The sequence below is a fragment of the Amblyomma mixtum genome, chromosome 3, assembly GCF_055824585.1.
Source record: "Amblyomma mixtum isolate Tamu chromosome 3, ASM5582458v1, whole genome shotgun sequence".
In the NCBI taxonomy this organism is placed as follows: Eukaryota; Metazoa; Arthropoda; class Arachnida; order Ixodida; family Ixodidae; genus Amblyomma; species Amblyomma mixtum.
In genome coordinates this window covers 102414627-102432772 of record NC_143014.1, presented here as the reverse complement: position 1 = coordinate 102432772, position 18146 = coordinate 102414627, and positions in this window count along the sequence as shown.

The following is an 18146-nucleotide window of genomic DNA, read 5'->3' as shown; positions in this document are numbered from 1 at the left end:
CTGATTTACTTCTAATCTCGACTGAACTTCTGCCCTTAAGCACAGAATCGCATTCCCCAAAAGTAAACCTCTGCACCAATATTCCTTTCCAAATACCTCTCAGTGCTTCATATTTGTTGTACCCCCATAATGCCCTATGTTTCATTACCCCGGCGTCTCTTCGCCCTTTTGTCCTAAAAGACTGTTCGTGCTTTTCCAAGTATATCTGCCCTTTGTTTGCCCATACCTCGAGATACTTGTATTCGACCACTCTTTGTATTTCATGGCCTTGTATTGTAAGCACGTGATCAGTTGTATCGTTGAAAATGAGCGCACCTGACATAGCTGCGCCAAAACTGAAACCAAGAGTGTCTCCCTCATCTCCACAACAATTAACCAGAACTGGCAAATCTTCGTAGCTATCTGCTAACATTACAATATCGTCCGCATACATTAAACCCGGGAGCCGTTGCTCTACGACCTTTCCGCCTAATCTGTACGACAGATTACAACCTACATTACTTTCTTTTAGCCCTCTTTCCATATTTACCATATAAAGCATGAATAGCAGCGGGGATAGAGAAAACCTTGCCTTAATCCTTTGCGTACCTTGACCATTGAGGTACTTTTTATTTCTTCCCATGTAATTCCAACTTTACTATCTCGGTATATATCGTTTAGAGAATCAATTACCTCATGACCGATACCGCCATCTTTTAATATGTTCCATAGGAGGTCCCTGCTCCCGTTGTCGCATGCACCGCTTATGTCAAGGAAGGCTAAATATAGAGGTCTGTTTTCCGCCTTAGCTATTTCTATGCATCGATTAAGTACGAACACGCTATCATGTAAGCTCCCACCCCTTCTGAACTCTCTGAAGTTCCCTGATTATCTTATTACTTTCTACCCACGACTGCATTTTTAATTTCACCGCCTGCATTGCCAGCCTGAATATAACAGATGTTTTCGTAACCGGTCGGAAGGATTTCGTATGCATCCTATCTCCTTTCCCTTTATAAATGAAATTCATTTTACTCTGTCTCCACCTGTGCGGAATTTGCTTATTTGTTATGACTGTCTTCTAAGCTTTTATCAGCGTTTCCTTGCTTCTTGGGTCAAGCTCATTAGTCAGCTTCATTGGAATTTCGTCTATCCCTGCGGATGTGGATTTACGAATATTTGCTTCCGCCTTCTCCCGGTTAATACTGGTCAGTTCTAAGCTGCTTTCTATTGTACTGTCCTGTGTTGCTCCCTCATTTGCGGGGATTAACCTAGCGTCGCTCCTAAATGACTCAGCTATAACTGATGTAGTGTAGTGTGAAGTCACTACTTCTACGCCCCTAGCGGGGTGGAATTCAACTAGCACTCGCGCCGAAGTTCCGCCGGAGTGCGAGGATGAGGCACTGGTTCGTTACATAGCGCCATCGACGTCACTCGAGAGCACAGTGCCACGTACCCCGCCATGTCACGCACCTTGCCCAATTGACCATATCAGAGTATGAATTCAGAACACAGTGCTCAAAAGCGACGGCTGCGAAGATCTTGGCGGCCGTCACTTCTTATCTCGGCAGCCCCAGCTTCTAGAGCATTGTTTTCTAAATTCATGCTGCGATACGGTCAACCATCCAAGGTGCGTGGCATGACAGGAGAATTGTAGAGTCCTCTTTTCAGTTTTGTAGAAGATACTGTAGTTAAATCGTGTGCCAGCTTGTGTTCGTAATGGATGCTACCGTTCCCTCGAATAAAGAAGGCTTTGCGGCAGCCCGGCGTGCTCGACGAGCCGGATTGCAGCAGCTATACGCGACAGCGGTAGTAGAATGAGCAAGACACCAGGACTTAGCGGTGCGAACGCCCGAAGCAGAAGCAAAGCGGAAAAGACGCGAACACATAATTGTGTTCTCAAGCCCTTCATTTATCCAGTCATATTCCCTCTTTATTGGAGCGCATGTTTATTTATGCTTTTAAGATTTTATATTTCCCTGTGTTATGCACTACGATGATTTTATGGGTTTTTTTTTTCAACCCCCTATGTAATACTCGTAAAGGGCCTTTATGGTACGTGAATAAAAAATAAGATCTAGCTGGGCGAGCAGCCGAATTGGAAGCAATTCGTAGAAAACGCGAAGCGAAAGTAGAGGCGAGAAGGTTGACACTCTGCTGGCGCAGTTTTGTCGTATCATACTGTATGGTCGGCCATACGTTTCTTTGATAACTGGCAACTCGGAATGAAGCTCCTCCAATTTGTGCTCAATATAATCGATTGCAGCAGTTGACATTTAAGCACGCCTTTCGCTCTCTGCAGTGTTCGCCGGACATGACGTCGAATAAGCTGTGGGCTTCTTAGAGATAATGCGCGGTAGTGCACTAAGGATTCCGGGTGCAGTCAAAGACATCGCGAAATATAATACGGGAGGCAGTGCAGCTACGTGTTGGCGCGATCTCGTATGGTGATAATTAAAGCGTAGCTAATAATGAAAGTAAATATTTCCACAAAGAAAACGTTTTCGCGTTAAGGTGGCTGAGGCTGAGGACAATCTTATCTAAGCCTAACCAGCTTCCATTATCTAGTAAGGCCTTGCACAACCTCAAACGGACAGCCCGTGAGCCTCAATGGGTCCTAAAGCACCTTTTGGGCATAGTATGCGAACTCAATCAACGGCTGGGTTGTGTTGTGATGAACATCTGAGGCCAATAGTACACTTACGCCAGTCTTGTGCACCAATAACCGATTACAAATACAATTACTCCACCTGAATTGTAACTCACTACGGTGGTCATTTACAGCCCCAGAAAAGCAACTGAACAATACTAGAAAATTAATCAATTACTATTGCGTTATTTTCCTTCCAACTTTTATCGCAATAACACAAATTTATTCACACTGCAATGGCCTACTGCAGCTTACTTGATATTTTGCTACTCGTTAATTTTCAAGAGCAATTCTTTTCCAAGTCGTCGTCGCTAATTTTCTCACATTTCTGCGTGAAGAGGTGAGCAGCTACACCGAACACTCTCTCAATGCCTGCGCTGGAGACAAGGTCGGTATTATAATGTATGAACACGCTGCGTTGCAGGTCGTAATACCGCAACGACTTGATGCTCGTGTCCCAGTCCTCCATGAAGCGCCATGCTGCGCTGTTGCTCCGTGCTTTGTGTGGAAGCCACCGAGTTGAGTGTAGTGAGAGGTATGTCGCGGTGCCCCCGGACAGAACGGAGGGGGGGGGGGGGGGGGGGGGGGGGTTATGCACGGAGCGTTCGCGGGATAATTCTCGGGACGAGAATTGCCATAAAAGACGGCGGTGACCAGGTTGTGTTCCGGATACGATCGCCCGCGATGCTTCTCCCCAGCCAATCCGTTGCCGCAGTTACAAGGAAGTATTCCCACTAGCTCCAGTGTTTGCTGTTAGTTTGGTTTGGTTTATTAGGGTTTAACGTCCCGAAGCAACTAAGGCTATGAGGGAGGCCGTAGTGAAGGGCTCCGGAAATTTCTAACACCTGGGGTTCTTTCAGCATGAAAAATGTGACACACAGAGGGAGGAAGGCTCAAAGATGATGAAATCCAAATTTCGACTACAGATAACTCAACTTCCAAAAGACGCTTTAACAAAAATCCTTGCTGAAGAATATTCCTGAAGCGGATGCGAGACGCCCCTCAACTTTATTAACTAGCGTTGCAGGGCTCGTTTAAAAGTTGGCGAGTTAGCAGTTCAGTATAATTATGTTAAAATACCGTCCAGCTCAAAATATTGTCTCGCGCAACCGAAAACCGACGAATCTTCAGCTGGTGGGAATAGGTAAGTGAATGGCAAGCAATAATAGCGGATTACAACAACTTTCCTTTCTATATCACAGCGCCAATTAACGCTTTCAAGTAGCGCTCTCTCAGTGCCAACTCATAAAGTTCTCTTCGCCACTGTACCGTTTGTCATTTGCATTCATGCACGTAAAATAGTTATGCTAACATTTTTGCTCGCTGCAACGTGATTTTTGACGAGAATGTTCTCATCGCAAATGCCAGCCCTTGCGGTACTTCGTGCTTTTCTCGAGTCTGCTCCGCTTGGACAAGTAATTGCATTCCAAAGCCCATCGTGCTTTTCCGTCGATTTAAGCCACTTTCCTCTTTGGTTCCAGGGGACCTACATGTACAGCGGGCTCAGTTCATATGGACAGTTCGCCTTTCCGTTCTGTAAGAAGAAAAGTCCTGCCGTGGTGATTTCCAATCAAGTATGGCACTTATCCACCAATCACCTAGCTACCTAGCTTGGCTCTATGCAACGTAAGGGATTATTGTGCAGCGCGTGTTGTGAAGGGCGTTGTTTACTTACATAATGGAAGTATAACGGTGCAACCGAATTATGTGAAGAATTCGAGAGGAAAAACAAAAAGAAAAAGCAAACAGTGAGACGGCCGCAAAGCTTTTTCCTCGCGCTAGCGCAATAGAGCGAGCAGTAACGGAAATCATAAGGACTAACGGAAGGTCAGGCAGACCCGAGAACACTCGGCACATGGGGAAATCAGGGCAGACGGCAGCATTGTGGAGAGATGGGACAAGTATGAGCAATACGAGCGCGTGCACAGACGCAGTAGACGGCGGGGCTGCTGACGGTCGATCAGGTCAGCAAGGTTCAATCATGGCTGCGCGGCTCTAGGGGGTTTAGTCTGAAATAATTCCACGCCAAAATCTAATTTTACTTCCGAGTAGTTTATTGTGTAGGAAAATTTCGTTCAGCCTGGTATTAAGCAAGACTATACTCCAAACAAATATGAAAGAAAGAAAGAAAGGAAGGAAGAAAGAAAGAGAGAAAGAAAGGAAGAAAAAAAGAAGGAAAGAAAGAAAGAAAGAAAGGAAGAAGGAAAGAAAGAAAGAAGGAAAGAAAGAGAGAAAGCAAGAAAGAAAGAAAGAAAGAAAGGAAGAAAGAAAGAAAGAAGGAAAGAAGGAAAGCAAGCAAGCAAGAAAGAAAGAAAGAAAGAAAGAAGGAAAGATAGAAAGAAAGAAAGAAAGAAAGAAAGAGAGAGAGAAAGAAAGGAAGAAAGAAAGAAAGAAGGAAAGAAGGAAAGAAAGAAAGAAAGGAAGAAGGAAAGAAGGAAAGAAAGAAATAAAGAAAGAAAGGAAGAAAGAAAGAAAGAAAGGAAGAAAGAAAGAAAGAAAGAAAGAGTGCGCGAAGGCGCGTGTGATGTCGCTGTCTTTTAGGTTCAAGGGTAGTGTACCAGACCAAAGGTCAATGTTACTGCGAACGAGAACTCAGCGCGAGTGTTGTTGTTGTTGTGCGGTCACGCAGCATGTTATCATCGTGGTTACGGCGACCAGGACCAACCGTCAAGACGTTCCAGGACAGTGTCACGGGGCGCCCTTTCAGTTCGTGCACTGCGCAAGGCATCGAGACGGAGACTGAAGCGGTACATGGCGTGAGTGGCTGCGTCGCCTGCAGCTTTGCCATTGGGCTCCGCTGACCGACATGCGTGGTGTAGCGTTGTTTAACGCGACAGCGTAAGGCTTCCGTTCTGCAGAAAATCTGGCGTCGGCATTCTTAGCAGAAAATCCGGATTGGTCGAAATGGTGGCTATGTCACACTTGTAGCGGCAGATTTGAAGAAACAATTGAAACATTAGAAAACATGTCATTTGGAGGTCGCAACATGACTCAAACGTCATTAGTGCATATAAATATATAAAGGAAACGAAAAATGTGTTGTGATAATTACTTGGAAATCTAACCCCAGACTCCTAGTTGGTTTGCGAGTGGCAGCAGCTGCCATCGCGGGGCAGCGGCGCATCGCTTAACCGCATCTATGAATGTTAAGTATACTGAGAATGACCAGTTGCGCATATATGGGCATTAACCCATTAACGCTATCACGTCATGCCTTTAAGGCGGAGCTTAAGAATCCCCTCCAATATTTTTTAAACATAGTATTTAATACAGTGATACAATGTTGGATGCACTACATGACCTGTTGATAATGCCTTAAGCAAGCGATATCGAAATCATCCCAAAATCAGACATTTCGAGTTCACAAATTGCTATAAGCTAGGAAGCAAAGCTAAGCATGCCACCATGATGGAATGCCACTCTAATTCGAAGTAAATCTGGTCATAGCCATCTGTCGAGTCAGCCTCGTCTCCTGTGTCTGCCTCGTGTGTTTGCGCAACTTCTTGTCAATTTAAAAATCATTGCTAATCGTTTCCGCCGCATTTCGATGGTGGCGAAATGCTAGTGGCCTGTGCGCTATGCGATGTTATTGCAATTAAAGAACCCCAGTTGGCCGAAATTATCCAGAGCTCTCCACTGTAGTGTCCCTCATAGCCTGAGAAGCTTTGGGATATTAAACCCATGAAACCAAATCTATAATTTCTGTCGCATCTTTCAGTTTTTTGCTAGTCTAGAGACAACGGTGTTTTAACACGCCCTTACGGTGTGTAAGTCGTAGGGGAAGACCATGGGTCGCAAACCGGGTTACATGCAAGCCGTGAACTTCAAAAAAGAAGAAACGCCAGTCGATTAACGTAGTTAAGCCAAACAGTAAGGTGCGCTAGCACTGTGTGACCAACGTTGTGTATTGTTCATCTTGGTTTTGCATTGCTTATCGTGGTTATGTTTTGTTACTCATGATATTGCTATGTGATTAAGCCGGTATATCACGCGCATTCTGTGTGCTGTGTGTGTTTGCATGACATGGATGAAGCACAGAAGATACATGACACAACGTTCATTACAGTTCTTAAAGAAGGAATAAGAGCGCAGAAGCACAGGACGAAGAAAGAACACGACGGCACAACGCGCTCTTCTTTCTTCGTCCTGTCTTTCTGCGCCTTTTGTCTTTCTTTAAGATGTGCCGACTTGCCAAAGTAGCCGCCTTAACGTAGTCATTCTATACATGCATATCAGTCACGGCTCCCGGTCTGCACAAAATGCGGCGTCGTCACAATCGCCAGCAGCGGCGACGTTGTGAGCCCAAAAGCACGCGGTTCACCTGCCGCCTAGGCCACGTGATCGTGTAACATCACCACTGCCTGCCCACTGTGGCAGGGGGCAAACACCTGCTAACGGAAGAACGAGAACTACTAAACAGCTTTTTTTTTTCCATGAATGTGGGCTTGAGTGCTAGCACGCACTACAAAGAAAAATAACACACATTCGTACACGGCTAATGAAGCGGCGAGTTCGTGAAAAGATATGCTCGTATATTTTCAAGTTCTGCGTTCTCTTCTTCTTTGACTTGGAAAGGCAATGCGAAAATTCAGTCCAGGAAAAGTTCGAACAGTACGTCAGGTAAGCAGTGGTGCGCTCTAAGTTTAGCAAGAGAAAATGGTTTAAGTTCCTGTACATAGCGGTATATTTTCTAAGGCGAAAGCATTATATGGCTCATGAGGCAGAAAGTCCAGCGTTGTCCACGACTGACGGTCTGAAAACCCACGAGACCTCATGACGTCATCGGTAGTGTGTAGTGGATTCTGATGGTTTGAGGTGGATTAAGAATGGATAACGAAAGTTAACTCGGATTAGTGTAGATTGTGCTTGATTAAGACTGGATTACAAGGAATTAAGTTGCAATAGGGCGGTGTTGTGTTTCTACCCCCCCCCCCCCCCCCCCTTCCTTGTGCATTCCTGTCATGGTCGTCTTCACTTGGGCCATTTCCAAAGGCAGTGCTTGGTTGTGCTACAGTAGTGCGTTCTCCGAGTACGCGCTCCCACACAATGCTTGCAAAGATCAGTGGCGCCCAACACGACGGACGGAGACTGAGTCCAGACGACTCCTTTCTTCAAGTTCGGCGTCACTGCCACCCCATTTTCTCGACTTAAGCGGGTTTCCTCAAGCCGTACCCAACGACATGGCAATGAACCTTGCACCCAAGAATGCACCGCCACCAGGGAGACACCACGACGCCGGCCGCCACGCACCGTGACGAGGGGGCTGTCAATCTTCTGCGCCACATCCTTTGTGGACGGCGCTCTGCCCGTATTCGCCTTCGGAGTTTGACCAAGACCTGGGACCCATGGCCGGCTTCCTGAAGGGTCATCAACTGCGCGTCCAACTGTGGGTGAGGAGGTGATCTGAGGCAAGGACACCTTCGGGAGTGACTCAGCCGCGGAAGACGCTGGAGAGGGGAGCTCCGTTAATGAGAGCCCGTTTTCGACGAAATGGATCCAAAGGCGGTGCCCAAGACGGAGTCCCAGTGATTGGACGAAAAGGGCGGGAAGTCAACTGGAGAGGCTTTAAAAAGCGCTCGACACGTTCTTCGAGCAGCGATTCCTTCAGCCATTCCCTCAGCGATTTTCTCAGCGATTTTCTGAGACTCTTCTCAGCTTTTTCCTTGTTTGTAATTAATGTTGTAAATATGTTTGTCACGTATCTTGTAAATATGTGAATACAGTTTTTCCCTTGTTTCCCTTCTACTCCCCGTCTCCGGCCCACGTTCCTTCCCTCATCGGCACAGCGGCGGTGTTCCTGGACCCGATGCCTGGTCAAACACACAACTAGCTCGGCAAAACATATCATGGATTAATTTATATTGCGGTAGATTGTGTTGGATTACATTGGATGCAATCGCAGTAGGATGGATTAAGGATTAAGTAGGGTGGATCACACACAGAGAGAAGGGTTGCCTCTCAATGGGGAAGAAAACATTAGTCGGAAGAGCTTCGCGAACGTCGCCACGAGCAAGAGCGCAACGACTGCGTGAAAACACGGAGTTGCCAGTGCCCCGAGAGCGGAGTGAAAGCGCCAGCAGGGAAACCCCTCGTACCGTTCATCTTCGTCTAGTGGCATCTTTATCGCGTTATGTGCATTCGCAGACAGCAAAGCGTCAGCAGCGAGAGGATTCAGGCGTGCGAGTTCGCGATACTGCAAAGATGACAGAACGTAGCCGGGATCAAGAAGTGAGCGCCCGCGAAGTTGAAACTACCAGACGCAAGAAACCAGGTAACCATGTTGGTGCCACATGGCCGTCTGAGAGTCATTTCAGCGCCAACCCGCTCAGTTTTGAGTGATGGGTCAGTGGCATCGCTTTAATCATCTCATTTATCCGTAGCGTGCCACCAACTAGCCCTGCCACTTAAGCATATGTGATTGCCGGCGGATAATTTTTCTGTCGGCTAATAGTTCTTTCAGTGAGAGGAGTGGACGCAGCTGCGGTACACCTGAGACACGCTACTGGGTCGCAAGGGACTATTCTTGATTGTGTGCGGTGAGTCACGTAAGGAAGCAGCTCTCAGTACTCTTTGAGACATTTGCTTGAACCAGTACACGATTTACTTTCTACCTGTAAAACAGTACGGTCCGAAGGACGCACAGCAATCATGTGCTGTCAGCAAGAGCATTAACTGCCCTAAAAAAACTGGCAGGGGCATTCGTTAATTTGCTGCTTTAAAGAACAAAATACCTGCGGATTCCGATTTTAATACTTTCGGAAACACACCGGCGTTTTTAAATTTAATTGAGACTTGAGGGAAGGAACACCTTTTGAGTCCAGTGATAGCCCCAGTACACAACTGAACTGAATAAGAGCTACATTGTAGCATTCTCTTTTTTTTACAGTAGTCCGTAAAACACATCTGATATAGAGCCGCCGCGGTGGCTCAGTGGTTATGGTGCTCGGCTGCTGGCCCGAAAGACGCGGGTTCGACCCCGGCCGCGGCGGTTGAATTTCTTTGGAGAAGAAATTGTAGAGGCTCGTGTACTGTGCGATGTCAGTGCACGTTAAAAAGCCCCAGGTGGTCGAAATTTCCGGAGTCCTCCACTACGGCGTCTCTCATAGCCTTAGTCGATTTGGGACGTTAAACCCCATAAACCAACCAACATCTGATGTAGAACACTTCTGCGTCGCTCATACCCAACAATTCTGGACAAAAACATTTTTGAGCGGGAAACCATTTATGAACGAAATTTTTTCATATTGTAACGTGGCGGCCAGCCGCAGAATGAGGCGTGATGAACCATGAACAAGAGATGATTTAATGACCGCTGGCCTAGCGCGAGAGCTCCGTCCCGCGCCACTGTCAGCGTCGACTTCTTCGTAACATTACCCGGGGCCACCGAGCGATCGTCCCGATCGTAAACAGAAGAAGACGTCGATGAAGGGATGGGCGAAACGGTGATGTGCTTACAGGCTAGAAAGTGGCAAGGTGGTGAAGTGCTGGCCGCCACGATGGATTAAATGATAGGCAGATGAGTCCCGGTCCACGAAGCATCCGGGCCGGAGGGTGCCAGGAGCTGACGGCCGAGGTCCGTGGACGCACCGGACGGCAGGGGCAGGGGGGCGGTGTCTTCACGTCTGGGTCTTGGGTCTTGGGTCGGTCGGGTCTCGGGTCGGTCGGGTCTTGGGTCGTCGTGTCTTGTGGTCCGGGCGGGGGACGGGGCTGCGGTGAGCGGCGAGGTCGGTTCAGGTCGGGTGGGCTGGGGCATGGCCGGGCGGCGCGGACCAGGTACTCACGGCCGACGTAAACGGCAGGCGCAGGACACCGAAGCTCCGGGACCAGGATGGCGATGAAGGGACCCCAGCACCTCAAACAAATGTAACGTGGCGGCCAGCCGAAGAATGAGGCGTGATGAGCCATGAACAAGAGATGATTTAATGGCCGCTGGCCTAGCGCGAGAGCTCCGTCCCGCGCCACTGCCAGCGTCTTCTTCGTAACAATATAATGTAAAATTTCACTATAATAATCAATGCATCCGCAGATCATCCGGCGGTGGTTTCGCATTTTTTTGTTCTATTAAAGGGGCTCCCAATAAAGTTGCGGTACGCTTAGGATGTTAAAGGACGCCGCTTCACAAATATCCTCCAGCAAGAAATTTCTTAATGTGTTTTGTGAAGCGGAGTTATCTCCCGAAAAACTTGAATTTACGCTTCTTCGCTCCTTTCTCTCTTCTCTCGCCACTTTTTGCGCGGTGACATGTCAGCGCCTCTGCCGTGCTCACCTACTCGGTCCCTCCGCCGGTTGCCGAAGCGCGGGAGGAAGGGCTGGAGCTTGCGGCCGCGGCCATAGGAGCGGCGTGACGTCAGAAAGAGGCGTCACGGTGAACCAATGGCAGCCCTTCGCTGGTGACGTAAAGAGCGCGACATGACGCGTTGCGCGCGGATTCGGGCGAAAGCTCGGCACTGCAGGTAGCCAGAAGGCGCGGAAGCGCTAATTTTTAAAATTACTATTTAAGCGAGTGGTTCGCTTTTGACGTTGAGTGCGCGGCATGAACACTCGGTAGCCTGTACTCTACATAATGCAAACGTACTATAGGCAACCTCGAACATCCTTTTCGGGGAGCCTTTAACGCTTTTGCTACCGTCAAAAGCGTTCCCCATTGGTTTTCTATAGCAGTCTTAACTGTTCGCTGCGACCGATGGAAACGCTTTAAAATAACAAATTTGCCAAATATCAGAAGAATAGAATATTCCCTTCAATATTTTCATACCAGCACCATACAATTTTTCAATTTTCAAAATTTTTGTCCGAGAACGTTGGACATGGATGCAGTGCAATTTGTAAGAGCTCCCGCAGTAACTGCAGAGTAAAAAGAATATGCCTGCGAAAAGCTTGATTAACTTCAAATTTTAAAGTCTGCGCTGGCGTAAAAGTGAATTGTTGACGAAATTGCGGATAACGACCGATGGCAACCGGCCGTTAGATACGAAGAGCTTTAGAGGAATCTAGAACCAGTATGCCGTTCTTTAGGCCCAGCCGCAGTAGGCGAAGAACGTAAAAGCATACGCTTCTATAATTGCATTCTTCTGGAACTTGAACAAAACGAACCGAAGCAACGCAGAAGCCTTATACAGCAAACGATTTTTGCGGACAGCTGCATGTTATCATACGCGTATGTTATTTTGCTGTTCGGAGGGTAGTACACAGCTGCGTTGCCGAGATAAAATTTGGACAGTCGCGGGGGAAGTGTAGGGTTAGAAGCGTACGTTTCCTTTATTTTTCTCCTGTGGTGGAGATGTTTTCGGTGAAGGTTATGAAAGATTGAAAGCAGTGGAACAAAAGATGACAACAGGTCGCTGAAAAAACTATACCAGAATATAGAACCAATATGTTCGATACCTCAGGCTGAGGACATTACAAGAAACATTAAATCGCTTCGTCCAGCTTCATGTCTGCAGGAGTTCTATATAAGTTGTCTTTTTCGCAAGGTGGTGTGATTGCCCCATCTGGCAAAGATAATGAAGGTAATGTGAATGCATCTGCGTTTGACGTTAGTAAAAAATGGTTGGAAGATTGGTGGCTTATAGTGACCTGAAGATACACGCTCAGGATTCAAAACTGGTATAGCATAGAAGTCAGCTGAATTTGTATTAAAAAGGGGGAGAATTTCCAAACACTACCTTTAAGCTTGACAGTTCGGTTAGGGGAATATAAAAAAAATAATTAATAAAAACAACGGTGGCACCAGCCACCCCCCTTTCAAAAGCAATGCACCTAACATACATACATACATACATACATACATACATACATACATACATACACATACATACATACATACATACATACATACATACATACATACATACATACATACATACATACATACATACATACATACATACATACATACATACATACATACATACATACATACATACATACATACATACATACATACATACATACATACATATGCCGCCGCGGTGGCTCAGTGGCTATGGTGCTCGGCTGCTGACCCAAAAGACGCGGGTTCGATCCCGGCCGCGGCGGCTGGAATTTCTTTGGAGGAGAAATTCTAGAGGCCCGTGTACTGTGCGATGTCAGTGCACGTTAAAGAACCCCAGGTGGTCGAAATTTCCCGAGCCCTCCACTACGGCGTCTCTCATAGCCTTAGTCGCTTTGGGACGTTAAACCCCATAAACCAAACCATAAACCAAACATACATACATACATACATGCATACATACATACATGCATACACACAAACACACACACACAGCCGCCGCGGTGACTCAGTGGCTATGGTGCTCGGCTGCTGGCCCGAAAGACGCGGGTTCGATCCCGGCCTCGGCGGCTGAATTTGTTTCGAGGAGAAATTCGAGGCCCGTGCACTGTGCGATGTCAGTGCACGTTAAAGAACCCCAGGTGGTCGAAATTTCCGGAGCCCTCCACTACGGCGTCTCTCATAGCCTTAGTCGCTTTGAGACGTTGAACCCCATAAACCAAACCTAACCAAACCACACACACGCGCACGCGCGCACACACACACGCGCACGCGCACGCACGCACGCGCACGCACGCGCACGCACGCACACACGCGCGCACACACGCGCACGCACGCACACACACACACACACACACGCACGCACGCGCGCACACACACACACGCACGCACGCACACACACACACACACACACACACACACACAGACGCCGCGGTGGCTCAGTGGTTATGGTGCTCGGCTGCTGACTCAAAAGACGCGGGTTCGATCCCGGCCGCGGCGGCTAGAATTTCTTCGGAGGAGAAATTCTAGAGGCCCGTGTACTGTGCGATGTCTGTGCACGTTAAAGAACCCCAGGTGGTCGAAATTTCCGGAGCCCTCCACTACGGCGTCTCTCATAGCCTTAGTCGCTTTGGGACGTTAAACCCCATAAACCATAACTATACATACATACATACATACATACATACATACATACATACATACATACATACATACATACATACATACATACATACATACATACATACATACATACATACATACATACATACATACATGCATGCATATATGTGCGCTGCTAAAACTTGAAGCAGTTTTAGTTTAACAGCACTTCGTAAGGACACGTTTCCCGGTTTTTGAGCGTTGGCGTCGGCGGCATTGGAGTAGAAAAACGAAGCTCGAGGGAAGGAGAGGCGCTGCGCCGCCGAGCTAGCCGAGCGCAAAGACCTAAAGCCCCTTGATGTTTATCGAGGGACTTTACAAAGACCGGATCTGTAGCGCCCTCTGTACGCAGGTGAGCGAAGTAGCGCCCGGGAAGACTGCCGCTTCTCGTATTCGTGGCATCCTCGGTGTGCACTAGCGAGCAAGACGCAACAGGACCGAGAAAACCACTTCCGCGATAGCCGAGGCGCAACGAAAATCTCGTGAACTGCTGTTGCAGAATGCCACGTTAGGCCTCACTCTCACATCCGCTCTCTTCTCCATTGCTGCGGTGATGGAAACCGCGCCAGCGACGCAAAGGCGCAGTGTTCGAACAGAAGAAGGCGCAGGACACCGGCAAGCTACTCTAAGCAGGCCTTGACTGCTCTCATGTGACTTTACTTCGGGTCGTTTATTTTTTTTTATACTGCATAAAAAAAAATGCGTGGCGGCGGCGGCGGAAACCCAAGGAGCGGAGAAAGACTTCTGCTTGACGGGTCGTGTTGCTGCCTGTTATCGTATCAAAAACGATGCCGCCTCGCAAGCTCTTGACACAGTTGATTTGGAACTGTTCACTGCAATACACCGTGCGAACCTCGCCAAAACATGTGGATGCGAACATGGCAAGGCGTCTTATTACAACTATCAAGAGCAACTAAAAGGATGACTGTAATCACATTATACTATGAAATAAGCAAAGTTGCAGGAACTTATGGGACATAACGCCCCAGTTATCGAGAAAAGAAGGATTCGCCAAGGCATACAGATTTACCTCAGTAGGTGCCTAAGGCGCCGGGGCCCGATTGCGGTCAAAAAACTGTCCATTCCGTCAGATGCCGGCGTGAAGGAAGCGACGCACCAAGAGAAAAACCGGCTTTGAGTGTGAGGCTGAACACAGGCGTGGTAACCATCGGCCAGATTTTTAAGGCGAAAGCCTTTAATGCCTCATCGTTGTCGACAGAAGGTTGTCAGCAGAGGTGTCACGCTTTTGACGGGTGTCCACCGAGATATGTGAGACAGTTACTGCGCAATTTCCTTTCCTCAAATACACTTTTTCATTTTCTTAATTACGGCTCCTCTTTCTTCTTTCACTCCCACTTACTCCCTTCCTGCACGGTGCGGTTCAGGTGTCCACCGAGATATGCGAGACAGTTACTGCGGAATTTCCTTTCCTCAAACACAATTTTTATTTTCTTCATTACGGCCCCTCTTTCTTCTTTCACTCCCACTTCCTCCGGTCCTGTACGGTGCGGTTCAGGTGTCCACCGAGATGGCAGAGAATTACTGTGCCATTTCCTTTCCTCAAAATACGTTGCGTTCAAAGGGCAAGGCATCGCGCCGAACGGGTGGTGGCGTTCCTTGGACTCCCTGGCAGCGCTACAACACGCTGTCGCGTTCCACTCCTAAGGCGAAGTTTTGAGCGTCATTTATTAACAGTTAATTAATATTTAGTCGTTAATCAGTAATTAGCCATTAATTAATTTGTAATTGCTTATAAATTAGTTATTAATTATGTGTGACGTCATCCAGTGGTGACGTCACCAGTGCCACAGAGGCAGTCAAAGTGGTGCGGAAAACGCTTTCGCCTCTACGCACTTTAGACAGTCAAAACGCTCCCTGAATTTTTTGTTCTCATGAAATCACCAGCATGTATGAGAAATAAGCTGAAATAATATGCAGAGTGCTTCATCAAAACGCACACATTAAAAATCCCTACTCGTGTCCATACGAGTTGCTGGCTGCTATACTCCGTTTCATACATAGCAGTCAACGCAGCGAAGGCTGCGGCGCCTGTTCGCGCTGCTCGTCCACATCGTAATGTAGTGCGTCGAAAGTGAAAAGAGTAATGAACTTAAAATTGAAGTAAATGTTGGTCGATATTGTAGTATAATAATAAAAGTGTTTTATTTTGCAAAAAGATTGCTTTTTCTTTTATGTTCTTCAAAACGGAGTGCCTCAGTTTTCTGGATTTTTGCCGGCTCCTCCTGTATCAGGTTTTCGCAGCTAGGCCGGCCGTTGATGTCGTCTGCTTTCGTCTTTCGGTTTCTGAGTCTGCGAAAATGGCACCGCTATCTCCTACTCGCTTGTTTTCTTCGCCCACTGCGGCTTCAAAAACATCTCCTGCTCGCCTATTCTCCAAGCTGAAGTCTCCGAAAATTTCCAAAGACTGCAAGCAGGTGATTGTCAACGTTTACTCTAGCGTAAGGAAGCCCTTCCCGGAGAACACTGTGCGTGAAGTCCTCGAAACTGTGGGCGAGATGACCGGGGTGAGCCCTCTGACAGTTGCGAGGTTCAAGAAAAAAGGTCTCTCTACTGGAATAAGATCACCGCAAAAACGACCTTGCAAGGTGACAATATCTAGCTCTCGCAGTGTTAGATATGACAGCTTTGCACTCAACGACATCTGACTCGTTACATCGTATGTATGCCTGCCTTTTCCCTTCGAAACAAGTAAACAGCGCTGTGTTGTTCAAAGCAGGTATTAGAGTTTGACAGTTTCGAGTTTCTACCTCATGAATCTTTTAAGGAAAATAAAAAAAAAATAAAAAAAACGAGCCAAGCCGGGAGTCGAACCTCATCCCCGTATAAAATGCACAGACAGGCGCGCGCTTCGTACCGCTCAGCCACGACGCGAGGCGGACGGATACATTTCGCTTGTTTTTTTGCAGCGGACTACTTTCGTACCTTTGGCAGCGTTGACTGCTATGTATGAAACGGAGTATAGATACCTTTTACACATGCTGCGCCGAAAGACCTGAGAACATCACATTAAACCGCAAATTTCTAAACGAAGATAATTATATGCTTTTATGCGGATCGTCAGGAATGGCTGTTGGGAGTAACACATCGGCCACCAGTCGCACTGGGCAGATATCCACAGTCCATACAAGTTTGAAGAATAGAAAGTTTCCTATTTACTGCCAATGTTATTCTGTTTGGAAGCTGCCGACAGAACGGATCCTTCGAGTGACCGCGATGTTTCAGTGGTCTTGGTGCTCTGCTGCTGATCCCAAAGTCGCAGGACCAAATCTCGGCGGTTGCGGCCGCATTTCGGTGGAGGCGATATGCAAAAACGACCGTAGGCTGTGCCATGTCAGTGCGTGCTAAGGACTCCAAGGTGGTGTCAATTATTCTGGAGCCCTCCACTACGACGTACCTTATAGTTCATGTTTCGCTTCGGGACGTCAAACCCCGCATACCACCACCGGAACGGATCCTTACCGTACAGAAGCATCTTGAGAGCAGAAAATATTCTCCAGCATGTGCAAGGCAATGAACGTTTCCATAGACTTGTCCGATAGCAACAGGCGGCTACTGTTACGAGGTCGTGTCAGGAACAGGCTTCGTGGCGGGCGCCAGTATGTAAACGGGCCGAAGAGTTCGCGCATGATCTTTTTTGCAGCGCTTATCTGCATCTTTTTTTTTGTTTTGTCACAGAAGAACGCTAATGGAACTAAAATACGTAATTAACGTTCAGAGGCACGTATGTTAATGACCCGTAGCCCCTTTTATCTCAACAACACTCGAACTGTGACTGGTGGTATTCCGCACAGCCTCGGCTGTTTTCAGACCAACTGCGGTTATTTTACCAGTAGGGTTGGCTCCATGAGCTAGTTTTCCTGCGCAAAGTAGGCCTTGCGGCATGCGGGACAGATGCGAAATGAGCATGGAAGCAAAGCCCAACACGTGTGTTACGCTGTGTATTATCTTTCCCACGCGTTGAAAGCTCTGCTTAGCACAAAAGCAATGGCAAGCACGCATCCTGACCAGTTCATCACTTTGTTGATCCTCTGGCAGCTTGAATGTTTGTACATGATGTATCTCTAATCATTAATAGAAACAAACCTATACTCGTCCCGCCTTGAATAACTGACTGAGCATCCTGAAATTTGGCTGATGCGTAGGTGGCGGCTGAGCACAGCCCTAAAGTAAGAGAGACAATTGCTGGTCTGTCATCATTAGACATTCGAAGTGATGCGTTATCGTCTAGGTTTGTCACAGCAGGCATAAATGGTGTAGAAATGCCTTTGCACTTCAAGACACCGTAATCTGTAAAAAAGACTCCGAACGTTTTGCACTGTAATACACAAAATACAGCCTTCGAAGGCAGTTTCTTCTCAAATCTTCCTATATGAAACACTGGCTATACAATAAGCACATGACATGTTTATGGTATTTTGAACTAAAGCCCACTTCAGATTAGTACAGGAAAGAGGCAAAAGAGCCATTTTTTTGTGTGTGTTAGAATCTGCCTTTACGGAATTCGCACACAGATAAACGCATCTTACTTGGGCTTTATTTCACATAAAATGATCTTTGCAGATA